Consider the following 12,161-nt stretch of genomic DNA (forward strand, 5'->3'; position numbering starts at 1 on the left):
GCCTTTATTTTTGAGCTTTCTGTTCTTAGTTGTAAACCAAACATGTTCATGCTGGGATTGTATGGAGATATTTAAATTGGTGGCTAATTAGGTTTGTCAATTCAATTATGTTTTATTTGTTTCTGTTTTGTCTCCTTCGTTGAGTATTTCATTGGCGAGCAGTAAGAACTTGTTTGTAAACAACATTACTGATTGTCGTAGGTCACTGAAATGCTTGTGCTTATATGAACGTTAGCTCTAAAAGGTTGAAGTAAGAGTATATCTTTTGATAACTGTACTCTATTGAGCTGTCAGAATGACTTGTATGTATGAATTCAATTATGTTTCTGAGGGAGGGGTCCTTGATTGACATACTATGTTATGTGTTGTTATAGAATTGTTCAAGTAGGTGAAGGTTGGATGAATGAAGAAGATAGGTTTAGTGACTTTTACAGAAAAGGAGTGTCTGATTTTATAGATTTTGCATATAGTAATAGGATAATAAATTCACTATTATGTCCATGTCCATGTCCTTGTCCTTGTCCTTGTCGTATTTGTCGAAATGAGAACTCTCTTCTTTTTTCTTAGTGAAGTATCATTTGGAAGTACACTCAATATACAAGTCATATGTATTTTGGTCTGTACATGGGGATAAATCCACATCAGAAGTGGTGCAGGAACACTTAGAGGAAAATATAGAGAAAAATGTAGATGTAAAAAATATAAATGATGAAACAGTTGAGGAACACACAAAAGAGAATATTACAGATGAACAATGTGGGTTAGGGGACTTCGTAGACAAGACCTATGGAGTATTTGAAGGGTTAGACAAGGATGTAGATGAAACTAATTCGCTTGACTTAGGTAAGAAATACCACAGGTATAAGGAGTTAACTAAGGAAAAGATTTATCCGGGTTATGAGGGTGATGAAACAACACTTAGTGTAATTGGAGAACTTCAACATATTAAAAATATGTTTGGTTGGTCAGGGAATAGTGTTACATACCTCTTGGGACGACTGAAAAAATGGTTCCCAGAAGGCAACACTTTTCCTGAAACATACCCAACAATGAAAGCCATGCTGATTGATCTAGGAATGAAGTATCAACCCATTCATGTGTTAATCATTATGTCTTGTTCCGAAAAGAACATGAGAATGCAATTGTGCGTCCCATCTGTAAAGAATCAAGGTTTGCAGTGAAATAGCGTAAAGATGAACCAGTAACTACAAAAGAGCCTCGCAAAGTATTGAGACATGTTCCGCTTTGTATGAGAATTAAGAGATACTACACAATATCATGGATATCACTCTATATGAAATGGCATCATGAAGCAAAAACTTCTTTAGAGCATATGTGTCATCCAGTTGATTCGCTCCAGTGGAAAACTATGAAGAAAAAGTGGCCGGAATTTGCAGCTGAAGCGCGAAATGTATGGATTGGTATTTACTGATGGTTTCAATCCGTAGGGAATTTAGAGCACTGGTTATACAGTTGTTGGCTAGTATTCTTAGTGATGTACAATATTCCACCCTCTTATGTATGAAAGAAGAATTTCAGATAATCTCGTTGTTAATACCGGGACCGAAAGCGCCAGGTCAAGATATATATGTTTCTTCAGCCTTTGATAGATAAGTTGAGAAGACTTTGGATTGATGGCTTCACTGCTTTCAATATGCATCTAAAGGAAGCTTTTATCTGCAGAGTTATCCCCAAGTGGAGTATAACTGACTTGCCAGCTTATGGAAATGTGTCAGGGTATACAACACATGGGTATAAAGCTTGTCCTCATTGTGCTGATGAAACTGAAAGTATATGGATGGGTCACTGCATAAAGATAGTGTACCCCAAATACCACATATTTCTTAAGACAATGCATGATCCATATGGACTGCTTTCAAGGTATAACATTGAATTATGTTACAGTATTGTATGAATATGCGCAAGACAGAACAGATTGTAGTGCTGACTATTTATATTGATCTTAATGTGTATGCCTGGGTGAATTTGAATTCAATATGAACCCAGCAGCCTTCTGGAAAATTGTTGAAGTATCATTTCCACCCTTTTACAGGTGATTCAAATATGAGTTAAGGAAGCAATTAAAGTGACGAGTTGTTAATCGTAACAAATAGCAAGAAGTAAGTGAGGAAGGAAATGACATACCCGAGGAGGAAGATGAAGAACCACTTCCATAACTTACTCCAGAAATATGGGAAAGTGTATGGGAAGATGTTCCACTTGAAGTTGATCCATATATCAAGGAGGAATTTGTTGATATGGAGAAGAATCCTGAAAAGATAGTAAAGAATAAGGTGAATGCAGAAAGCAAAGCAAAGCAAACTGTCCATCATACACTTGGGAGGTGCAAATACCATAACAAGAAGCATAAGTTGGTAAGTATTCATGTTCCTGATCTTTGATGTTTATGTAGGATCAGAATCTCGCAATGACAATGTTTCAGCGAAATTATCAGTGACACAATACAACAGCGTCGCAGAACAATTTCAGAAATGATAAAATAAATGACGTCAGCTAAGATCACGAGAAAGATATGATAATCCTGCGAAAATTAGAAAGATTGCGAAATTAACATCTGTAAGGTTGCGAGAATGTCGCAAACCATACCCGAAAATAAGGGACAGATTAGATGTCATCCACTATGTATTTCCTTATAAATAGTCGTTCGAGCGGTAAAGAGAGGGGAGATCTTTTTGAGTAAGGAACAAGTAAATAGAGAGAGAAAGTTTAGAATAGAGATCATTCTTGAGTTCTTTATCTTTTCTTGTAAGAACATCCAAAGATTAATCAATAAAATTAAGAATATAAACCTAAAATGAGTTGATTAATAATGAAATCACATGAAGAGTGTAGTGTAGGATTTCCTGCAACTACATAATGGCGCTAGAAACAGGGACGAGTTGAATATTTTCTAGAAAAAGCTAAAGATTGATATTGAGATTTGTGAAAATTTAAAGTGATTGATTAAGAATTTTTCATAATTTCTTGCAATACTGTTAACATTGAAGAAATGGCTAGAAGAAGAAATACATCCGAACAACCGACTACTATTAGAAGAAGCAAAAGAATTGCTGGAAGAGAAAGAAGTGAAATGGGAGAATCTACTAGAATGAGAAATAATAGAGAAAATCAAATTCAACCGCCAATTCAACAAACACTAGTTCAAGAGAGGAATACAGATTATGACAGGGTGAGCATACACACTTGGCGATCAAATTCAGTAGAAGAAATAGAAGAAGATCAAAAAACAGAAATTATAGACAGGAAGGAGAAATCAAGAAGCATATGAAGGAATAATTCATGGAGGTGAGGAAATTGGGCGTTAGAAACATTGAGACGAATAATACATGAAGAAGAAGAGCTGAAGCAGAAGAGCGTGCAAATTTAACAAGGCAAAATCACGAATTAAGGATGGAGAATATAAGACTACAGAATAGAAGATCTAGAAGTGTTACAAAATCATATTCAAGATCGACTAGAAGAGAAATGAGGCGAAATTCACCCACAATCAATGAAACATATTCAAGAAGAAATATCAAATCCTAATGAAGAATATCGCGAAAATAGAGAAAGAATTGATGATCGTTACGTTCCACAAAATGAAACTTTTGATGAGGGGCAAATTGGAGGAAATCAAGAGAACGGGAAAAATCAGGGACAAAATAACCAAGATGGAGAAGGAAATCAAGAGGAAGGAAGAAGAATTTTACATGTAAGAGAAACTCAAAGAAATCAACAGACAATTGAAGAAGAAATTGAAAGACATTATGTTGAACATGCACGTTTAATCTGCGAACGTGAAATTGAGAGGAAATGGAAGAACAAGAGCTTCAGGAGACAATTCGCCAGAACAATCATGACAATCGAGAAAGAAGGCGTACACAAAACCGGAATAACGATAATCTCAATGAGGAGTATGATAGAGTAAAAGAATGGCTGAAAGACAGCGAATTGAATTGATAAGAAATGAACAAAATTATGGAGGGGAAAATGAAAGACATCATCATTGAATTCAAGTAGATTGAGGAAGAGAATCGCATAAGAAGAGATGAGGATAATGAAGAAGAAACGCAAAATTTCGCAAGAGAAGATAGACATGAACAGAAGAAGATAAGCAAAATTAAAGAGACCAATGGATCAAATTCAGGTGTTAAATAAATCTTGAAAGAATTAGAAGAAATGAGAGGAATGCTAAATAACAGGAGAAGTAGGTAGAAGACAATTGGATGAAGCAATAGAAGAAGCTGCGAAAACTCCATTTACAAGGGAAGTACAATTAGGAGGAATACCACCGAAATGCACTTTGCCCGCATTAACTAGCATTTTTGATGGAACAACTTGTGCAATGCAGCACATTAAATCCTATGTGAGGTGCATGTTACAATGGGAAAATCATGATGCGGTATTGTGCAAATATTTCGCATCCAGCTTAACAGGAGAAGCGTTAAAATGGTTTGAAGGTTTACCAAAAAATACAATAACCTCCTTCAATCATTTGCAGACTACATTCTTGGGAGCATATATAAGTAATAATTCCTCACGACCTGGTATAGAAGATGTGTTTGGATTAAAACAAAGGATCGGCGAAAGTTTGAAACACTTGACTAAAAGATGGAGAACTATGTGTAGCGAAATGGATGGCCGTGTAGATGAGATATATCTCATATTATCATTTATCAATGCTATGTTTGCAACAAACCTATTGTATGTCCAAATTTTCAGAGTCAAGAATACGATTACAATGACTGAATTGCGAGAACTTCAAGAAGAATACATTGCTCTAGAGGAAAGGAAAAATGAAATGGAATCATATCCAGTTGCGAACACCAGCTCACAAACAACGAATGCAAGCTTATTACTCAAGCTAATAAACACAGTGGAGAATACTTCGCGAGTACAACAAGAGAAGGTGACAAGTAACAATCAGCAGAAATTGGTAGCTATGGGGAGCCGAGATCAAGAAGAGTATGAAAGATAAAGAAATTTCTACAATCGTGGAGGAAATAACAAGATTCAAAGGCTCGATCAACCGCAAAAAACTTATGGAGGTCAAAGACAAAACTATAATAAAGGACAAGGAAGTCACAAGGTAATATGGGAAGAAATCAAGATGCCACCTATAAATGCAAGTGTGGAGAAAATATGGGAAGCTATAATCTTGATGGAAAATATACCAACACCGTGGAACATGGGAACGGAACCACCTCCAAATCACAGAAGTCATGAATTTTGTTCTTATCATCATTTTCATGGACATACCACAAATTATTGCAGAAATGTAAAAAGAATTATTTTGAGAATGATAGATCAAGGAAAACTAAACGACTTTCTGGTAGGGCATCCGCAATCTCAACCATTACCACCACCACCAGAACATCACAAAGTAAATACGATGAAAAAGAAAGAAACATTCTTCATAGAAGTTGGTGCAAAAGCAAAAAATCTTTTCTGTCACTATATCGTACATTCATATAAGACAATTGAAGATTTTCATGATAATGTTTTGAGTAGAGTGTTCGCAAGAGATAATGATGGAAGAGAAATTATGAATATTGCGAAAATCTCGCCACTAGAGGAATGGCAGAAACAGATCATTTCTTTTATTGCAGAAGAAATTCCCGAAGCAGAAGAGGTGCATGACAATCCGTTGGTAATAAAATTAGAAATTAATCCAAAACCAAAAGAAGATGAGGATAATGAAGCTGAAGATTCATGGGTAATCAATAGAATTCTAGTCGATACTGGAAGCTCTGTGAACATCTTATTTTATCATACTTATAAAACCATGGGTGGAAGAGATGATGATCTTATACTATCAACATATAAGATATATGGTTTTAATGGTGCTGCTAACAATCCTAAGGGGGAGGTTACTATGCGAATTCCATTGAAGGGAATATCTTCTGAAATCTCATTCTGTGTCGTTGATGTAGAATCACCTTACAATGCGTTAATTGGTCGACCTTGGCTACATGGGATTCTAGGTGTAGCTTCAACTTTCCACCAGTGCATCAAATTCCCTCACCCCAATGGTGTAAGAATCATAAAGGGAGATTGGGTCGAAGGAAAGAGATGTTACGAAACTGAGATAGAATCTTGCGAAGGAAGAGCAAACAAGAAGGAAAACTGGCGACACAAAATCAAAGATGTACAAAGAAGTGAGAGGTTGATGGTGGATACAATTGAAAGGAAAGGAGAAGAGATGTTGCGAAATTAATGCTAGCTCAGAATAAAAATGATGAATATATCACTACCAAGGAAGCAGTAGCAGAAAATAATAAAGAAACAGAGGATGGCAAAGGTAATAAAAACAAGAAATGTATGAATGATTAAGTTGTTGCGATACTCTCGCAATAAGTAAAATTCTCAAAAATACATTTGATTGAACAACAAAATTGAGATTGCGAAATTCAAATACAATATAATGATTTGCGAGACTCTCGCAGAGATAATGGATTTTACAGAAAATAATCAGAAAAGAATGACAAAAGAGAAAGAGGCGAACCTTTATGACGTACACCCTAGTTCGCGAATAAAATTTCGCAAGAGGCAAATGTAAGACCTAAAGTACGTCATATTAGGGGGTACCTGTTGCATGACCCGGGGAAAGGCTACACCGCCACCGGAACCTGAGTCATGGAGATTTGGGGTCAATAAAGCCCATCAGGGAGAGGCACCTTGGATTCTCAGCTTAAGCATATGACTTGGGTTGGGCGACTAAGGTAATAAGGACTCTCCCAATGAGTGCAAATCTTATCAAGGCGCCGAGGTACACGGTTGAGTCAAGAGTGTCAGGGACGTTTGAAGCGTACCTTGCCATTCTTGACAAGTCTTGGCTTATACTGCACTCGGCCTTAAGAAAACCCCACTTAGGGTGCAGTATCGTAACCATAAGCCCTATAGGTAAAAGGGATAAGAGGTTGCGAAAACAATTGGTTGTTGTTAAGACTGTATGGGAGGAGCTAACCTTGTATGGTAGAAGTACGCCTCCTTGAAGGGGCAACCAGGGGGAAGATAAGGGCGGCACCCTCCATTAGGGAGCTGATAAGTGTCTTAAGACGCAAATGTCATGAGGCTTTTATTTGCAAGAGTATTAAGGCTTTTCATATTTGTGCAACAATCCTGAAGAGGCAATAATACAAAAGAAAAAGATAAGACGAGATCAATGGGTTTTCGCATGAAAGTACGAAGACGTCCTGCGATTTCGTCACAAGACAGAAATGTCATGGGGCTTTATTTTCGCAAGAATATTTAGGCCTGTCATATTGTCGCAACATTCCTGAAGAGGCCATAATACAAAAGAGAAAGTTAAGGAAAGATCAATGGGTTTTTGCATGAACGTGCAAGGACGTCCTGCGATTTTGTCGCAATGACAAGAGGTGGAATAATAAGACCTTTAATTAGGAAGGCAAAATAAGACCACACAGGAATGAGATTTTGAAAAGAAACAAAATTTACTTTGCACAAGATTGCGAAATTATACAATAAGAAAAATTTTATGAAATCTCTCATTTGGATTCAAATAACAGAGGCAAGTATGGGAATGTATGAAATTAGAAAATGTTATTTGCTTCCATATGATAGATTTAATCAAAGATTCAAGAATTAATGATTATATTGATTAACTGTATTGCAAAGAAGAATTGTTTTAATGCAGGTCAAAATGAAAGAAACACAAATATACAGAAAGAAGAAATAAATGTACAAGTATTACAAAGAATCAAAGAAATAAATAAAGACTACTTCTTGGTTAATCCTTCATTATCTTCATTAGACTTATTCCCTTCTTCGTCTGCGTCAGAATCTTCATCACCATCAGAACTTCCATCACTATCAGATTCTTCATCGTCAGCTTCGCTATCAGAGATAATCAAACTGGGAGTATTCTGTGGGATTTCTTCCAAAAGACAAGGATAATCAGAATGTGGGATATTATGATCATCACAAACCATTTGGATAGTTTGATTGCGAAAATGCATAGCATCATTCTTAAAATTCGCAACAGTGATCTTGATTTGATTCTTTAATCTATCATACTTGTCATTGCGAGAAGAAAGATTCTTTGCGAGTTCCTCCTTTTCAGCTTCGAGTTCCTCAATCTTTTCACGATATGTATTTTCAGAATCTGCGAGCAAAAGACAATCAATTATTAACTTGATAAGAATTCATAAGAAACAAAAAATTAGTAAAGAAGAGCAGTTAGTAACCTTCTCTGTCAGAAATCATATCTCTGATCAAGGTTGTATGCTCAACTTGAAGACTAACATTTACACCTAAGTCTTTTCTAGCATCATCTAAGATTTTCGCAGCCCAAACAAATTCATCCTCACTACTTATAAGAAGACGAGAACGAATTTGATTCTCTTTCGCAGAGTTCGACATTCTTGCGGTTAGCTTCATCTCGTTCAAGTTGAACTTCAAGAAGAGCCTCTTGGAACCTCGCCAGATCCTTAGCACCTTGATCAGAGATGCGATCCTTATCATCTATGAGACCACTAATTTTGGTTCTTAACTCATTGGTTTTCTCTTTAGAATCAAGAAGGAGACGCTTAAATCGATTGGCTAATCCTAAACTAGATCTATGATCAATTTCTAAGAGGCGAAATTTAGATCTAAGCTCATTTAGAGAAAGAAAATAAATTCTATCATTTGAGAAGCTATTTAAGGAATTGTTAAGACGCTCAAGAAGGGTATTATTATCCAAGGCATTAGGAAATGAACGAAGAAGGGTAGCTTCATCAGAAATACCATAGATGTCTGCAAAAAGGATTGTTTAAATAAGATAAAACAACAGGATGAATGAATAAAGAGAAAAGAGAAAAGTAACACACCGTAAAGCTGATTATTAGATTGCTGAAGACTAGAAATTTTGTTCTTATACGAGGAAGAATCAATTTCTAATTGTCTATTTTTCTCGCGAAGACCTTTAACTTCAACTTCCAATTCTTCATTCTTTTTGCGAGATTGAAGATTCTTCTTTTCAAGATTTTCACGTCTTCTCTCTAGATCTGAGGCGACAGCAAAAGAAGCTTTTCCAGCCTGCGAAAAAATATAAAAAATATTAATATAGAAAGAAATTTTGAATTATAACAATGAAGAAGTAAAAGGATAAAAATATACCAGACTATTGAGAGAATGCAAAAATCGGGAGTCATTGATCTAGAAACTCCACGAAGAGAGCTATCACCATCCAGTAAAGGAACATCACGAAGGGTAGCGAGAGCTTTGCAGGTATCTACGAATTAGCTATCTCCCATTCCTTGTAAAAAATCAGAAAAGAGGCCAGATAACTTAGCCATAGAAGATTCATGTGGAGAATCTTCACTTGCAGCAATATCATCGTTGTCCTCATCACCCTTATCACTTTCAGAATTTTCGTGAGGAGGAATATTTGAAGGGGAAGAAGAACGAACTTTTTTTCTTTGGAGGAGGACCATTTGATTTTTCCTTGCGAAGAGCACCTTTCCCTTTATCACCAATCTTCGCAACATCAGCAGATTCTTCTACTTCAGCAATAATCTTCACACACAGATAGAAATAAGAAATGGAAGCATGAATAACAGTACTATTTAAAATCATAAGAGAAAATTTCTTACCTCATCTGTGTATGAGCGAAGATCTAACATAGTACTAGATTTCTCAGTCCTGTTATAACTATCTTTCAGTTTTTGGATCTGCAGAATGTCGCAAGAGTTAGCGAACAGAATAGAAAAAATCAATAAAGAAATATAAAATGAGTTAAAGGGGAAAAACATACCTATTTCTCCTTCTCAGGCCAAGAGAAAACCCAAGGTTGATAAGCAGCGAGATTCGCAGGAAGAATATTTGACCCAGCAATGTAGGGTCCTTTTAGCATTAAAGGAAAAACACACCATTTATCATCTTTGGATTGGAGAGGAGTTGTATTTTTACCAGAATTCCAATCAATATCTTGCATAAGAATTTTGGCTTCATCAATGTTATCTTTCCTTTTTAAGCGAATGCCCCAGCGAGTATTCTCTTTCTTCATGGAGATAAGTTCATAGTTCAAAGAAATTCGTCACTGTATATTTCTCAGCAACTATCTCTAGGTTTGCGAATTTAGGATCCCTAAGTTCTTTGTAGTACAGAGTTCCTCTACCAGCACCACAATTAGTGAACTCCAGCATCAGACGGATGCAATCCCCACTCAGTTGGAAGATGGCTCGCGAAAATCCCGAATGAGCGAGAATTTCATAAAATAAAGGAAGACATGGGTTATAAAGAGGAATAGGGAGACCTGCGAGAATCTGAGCTAACGAAATTATGGTTGATTGATCATCACAATATTGATCAGAGAAAAGCTTGACAGAAAGAATTGATTTGGCATTCTCACCAGGAATGGTGGAGAGTGTGAAACCTTTATCAACAAGATCTTTTTGGACATCTTGTAAATTCTTCTCATATCTATGACCACTTGGAGCCATGTTTGAATATAGAGTATGGGAATGTATGAAAAGTAAAAGGATTGAAGGAAGAAAAATTACAGCAGCAGAATTTGCAGAAGGATAACAGAGTTGCAGAGATGAGAGAATAAAAAGAGAAGAGAAAGTAAAAAAGAAAAGTGGAAAAAGGGGGTAAGAAGAGTATATAAAGGAGATTTTTTACTCAAAGAAAAAAACACCATTAAGACGAAAAGACGTGAGCGGTTGAAAAGTAACGGTTACTGAAGACGTGTCAAGAAATAAATGGAAGAGAGAGTATGTGTGATAAATGTAGAATATGAAAAGATGAACATTTGCGGCATTTCTCACATCATTATCTACTTTGTAGAGAAGATATGAGAAGAGGCAAGATGTAGGATCAGAATCTCGCAATGATAATGTTTCAGCGAAATTATCAGTGACACAATACAACAGCGTCGCAGAACAATTTCAGAAATGATAAAATAAATGACGTCAGCTAAGATCACGAGAAAGATATGATAATCCTGCGAAAATTAGAGAGTTTGTGAAATTAACATCTGTAAGGTTGCGAGAATGTCGCTAACCATACCCGAAAATAAGGGACAGATTAGCTGTCATCCACTATGTATTTCCTTATAAATAGTCGTTCGAGCGGTAAAGAGAGGGGAGATCTTTTTGAGTAAGAAACAAGTAAATAGGAGAAAGAAAGTTTAGAATAGAGATCATTCTTGAGTTCTTTATCTTTTCTTGTAAGAACATCCAAAGATTAATCAATAAAATTAAGAATATAAACCTAAAATGAGTTGATTAATAATAAAATCACATGAAGAGTGTAGTGTAGGATTTCCTGCAACTACAGTTTAACTTCAATTACTAGTATTTGTAGATAACCACTTGTATGTATTTGTAGGATGAACTTGCTGGCAAAGAAGTGGTACCACCTACTACTACAGAAAAATAGTTACACGGACATGTAATACGTGATGGGAGTGTCCATCCTATTATAGTTGAAACATATGTAAATTACCAACACATACTATTTTGGGGATTTTTGATCTTTGTTCTAATATAATGTCGAGAGTATGTGGAAATGCAGAACAAAGTAAGTGAGGCTTATGAGAGGAACAAAGCAAAAGGAAAGCGTCCCAGCAATAGTAATGTGATTTCAGATGAACTAGAGGAGGTGTTTGGAAGGAAAAAAAAATGGTGGTATTCGTGGCTACTCATCTTCATAGAAATAAGTTGAAATGGAAGCAATTGGAGCCGATTCCCTTCACCAAAGAGATGACAAAAATGCACTTAAACTAAACAAAATTGAAGTCGAAATGGGAAATCTGCGCGGTAAAATGGTTGGTATTGAAGGTGAATTGGGGTCCTTGGGCAGCACAGTGAAGGTGACTTTTAACTTGTTGTTCGTGAAGTAGCATATCCAAGTTCAACAGTTGATATATAATTATTTTAACTATTCTTGTTATTAGGAGATTTTGACCTGCCTGAAACGCAAGGATCCTACATCATCAGCTCGTGTAGGTACTCTCACCCCAAAAGAAGGGTCTGATTCTCTCTTAGGTCGCCTAAGTGATGAAAGCATGGATCATGCCGACAGTTTAAGTAATGAGTCTCATTCTTTGCAAGTGGAAATGCTAGATAATAGAGGAAAAATTGTTGCATCAGGATGTATCGCTGGCGGTGCTTATTGTCATTCTAGAAAGGTGCAGCCAACATAGAAGAGGGTCC

The sequence above is a fragment of the Papaver somniferum genome, unplaced genomic scaffold (genome assembly GCF_003573695.1).
Source record: "Papaver somniferum cultivar HN1 unplaced genomic scaffold, ASM357369v1 unplaced-scaffold_43, whole genome shotgun sequence".
NCBI classification, from domain to species: Eukaryota; Viridiplantae; Streptophyta; class Magnoliopsida; order Ranunculales; family Papaveraceae; genus Papaver; species Papaver somniferum.